General features: G+C 30.4%; 1 long non-coding RNA gene across 1 annotated transcript; it reads left to right on the forward strand.

Moving 5' to 3' along the window:
• The first annotated feature begins 1,525 nt into the window (after positions 1–1,525).
• LOC105787296 (uncharacterized) lies at positions 1,526–2,330 on the forward strand. The gene is made up of 2 exons (XR_008197847.1): positions 1,526–1,668; positions 1,762–2,330. It is a non-coding gene; the product is annotated as an uncharacterized LOC105787296 (long non-coding RNA).
• Positions 2,331–2,966: the final 636 nt, after the last annotated feature.

Here is a 2,966-nt window from a genome sequence, read left to right on the forward strand (position 1 = left end):
ACTATGTAGTTTATTTTCAAGAATCAAATTTTGTTGTTTGAATCAATAAAGATCCAATTTCATTTTCATGAGCCATGAATTATGATGAGTCTGATAAATGGCTAAGTGCCATGAAAGATAAGATGAAATTTATTGAACAAAACAAAGTCTAGGACATTATTAAATTGCCAAAAGGTTGAAAATGGGTTGGATGTAAATGGGTTTTTTAAAACCAAGTGTAACTTAAATGGAAATATCAAATAATATAAAGCTAGACTTGTTGTCAAATGTTATACTTAGAATGATGGTATTCATTACAAAGAGACTTCTCACCATTAACTAAGAAAGACTCTTTAAGAATTATTATGGCATTGGTGGCTCATTATGATTTAGAGTTATAACAAATGGATGTGAAAACAACCTTTCTACCTAGAGATCTTAAGGTAGAAGTTTATATGGACCAACTTGAATGTTTTATAGTTTAAAGAAAAGGTCATATGGTTTGTATACTTAAAAAGTCAATATATGGACTTAAACAAGCTTTATAGCAATGGTACATCAAGTTTAATGATACCATAAAGTCTTTTGGTTTTCAAAAAAACATCATTGATCGGGTATATACCAAAAGATCAGTGGGAGCAAGTTTATTTTTTTAGTTCTATATGTCAACGATATTTTGCTTGCTAAATGATTTTGGTACCTTGTGTGAGATTAAAGTTTTTCTCTCAAATAACTTTGAAATAAATGATATCTGAGATACATCTTATGTGATAGGAATTGAAATACTTTAGGATAGGTCATAAGGATTATTAGGATTGTCTCGGAAAAACTATATCAAAAGTTCTAGAGAGATTTAATATGAACTATTATTCAAGAAGAATTTCTCCTATACAAAAAAGGGAAAAATTTAGTCTCAAGTAATGTCCCAAGAATGATGTAGAATGGAAAATGAATAGAATAGATTCCTTATGATTATGTTATAAGAGTTTGGATAAATAATTACATTCTTATGTACGTAAAATCTAATTGGTTGAAAGTGATTGGATATTTGGGTTCAAATTTTGTTAGATGCCTTGACAATAGGAGGTGCAATTTTGGTTATTTATTTTTACTTGCTAAAAAATTCATATCATGAAAAAGTGTTAAACAATCTATCATTGCATCATCTACAATGGAAGCATAATTTATAGCATGTTTTTAGGCTACTATTCATGAATTATGGTTGTGAAACGTTATTTCAAGACTTAGGTAGTCAACACTATTACCAAGCCGTTGGAAATTTATAATGATAATTTCACAATAGTGTTTTTCTCCAAAAATGAAAAATATGCATTATGTTATCTTATGAGCTTAATTTTTATTCTATTAAAGATTATGTTTTATCTCATTGGGCAAGTGGGAGAATGTAAGATTATTTAAAGGGATAAGAGTTGTACTTTGAATAGAAATTAAATCCTACCCATTCATTCGGTTACTTGATGGATGTACCAGATTAAAAGTTGATTATTATAAATTGATCATGTCTCTACCTATTATGGTTGCACACAAAAATATTCATAAAGACTATACCCTCTATCATTTAGGGTTTGTGTGATTAAAGGAAAAAAGGTCAAGAGGGAGAAATCAATTTATCATGTATTATTTGTGTTCTTCGTCAAAGCTTAATGCTCAACTCCAATTCCACATGAGGTATTTCTTGATTTTTATGAAATTCATATTATTCTAAATATCATAAAATCATTATTCATGCAATATGAGGGATTTGATTTTCATATTACATAGATCTTAATAGAAGTTTACTAGGGGACGTCAGTTGATTCCGTTGGCAACACTACACTAGTTGAATGAAAGGATGTTGTGGTTTTGCTATTAAAATCAGCGGTATTTGGGATTTTTCACAACTATAAATAATTGAAGTTAGATCAGATTTAAGGAGTCCGTTAGATCTTTTAGTTGAGAAAGTAGTTAAGAACGGTTACTCAAACTTCCTCTGCAGCTTTTCTTTGAGATGTCTTTAGATATTTGTAACCGGGAGAATTTCATTTGTAATTCTCTTTAGATTCCTTAGTTTCTAGTTATTGTAAGCGGAATTGAAGCTCTATGATAATGAGAAACACTTAGGCAAGTGAAGATATCAAGCTTCAAGATTGAAGACCGAGCTCATCTTTAGACATTGAAAATTTGTTAGCTCTTTCTCTATTTTGTAGTTTGAATAGTGTTTTAATAATGAATTGTACACTTGCTTTCCTTGTGTTTCAATTATGAGCTACTTTTATCACAGGTTAATCGGTTGGTGAGGACCGACTCTCATAATACTTTCATTTACACAAGAAATTATTTAATTGTAATTATTTATTTTGCAATGATGTCATACACTTTTGATTGGTAACTAATCTAATTTTGGTTTTCAAATGAAACTACTCGTAACTGATTTTTGAAGCAAAAATCGTAAGTGCCAAAAACCTGCCATGCAGCATGTTCGCTTTTAGTCTAGTTTAAGGTTTTTCTTTTTTTTAATCTGTCGATGCTATTGAATCAGACTTTGTAAGTTGGATTGTGGTGAAATGAAGTACTTCATTCTGAATGAGGAAAAAAGAAAGCTTCGATTCCTTTTAGGTCTTATGATTGGATCTAGCAAGCATCATCGATAGCATTGTATAAAGGGCACATATACTTTAAACTACAATGTTACTTTCATGCTGGTTCACGCGTTTTGGATCTCAAAGCCCTACCACATTGTTCGATAAGCCTCTTTAAAGTCATCCCCCACCACCCAATAAGTTGAACCACGGTCCAAGATTATTGTTCTTGATTAAAGTTTCTTGTAAACCTTTTAGCACCAAAACTTACATTTTGTGGGGTTCAAATATTGGTAAATTTATCCCGCCGTCCCCAAGTCCCAAGGAATGATGAAAGAAAATTTATTAATGTTACATCAATCCTAGGTCTAATCTAAAATAATTTGATTTTAAGTTTACGATTTACAT

This window comes from Gossypium raimondii, chromosome 1 (genome assembly GCF_025698545.1).
Source record: "Gossypium raimondii isolate GPD5lz chromosome 1, ASM2569854v1, whole genome shotgun sequence".
Lineage (NCBI taxonomy): Eukaryota > Viridiplantae > Streptophyta > Magnoliopsida > Malvales > Malvaceae > Gossypium > Gossypium raimondii.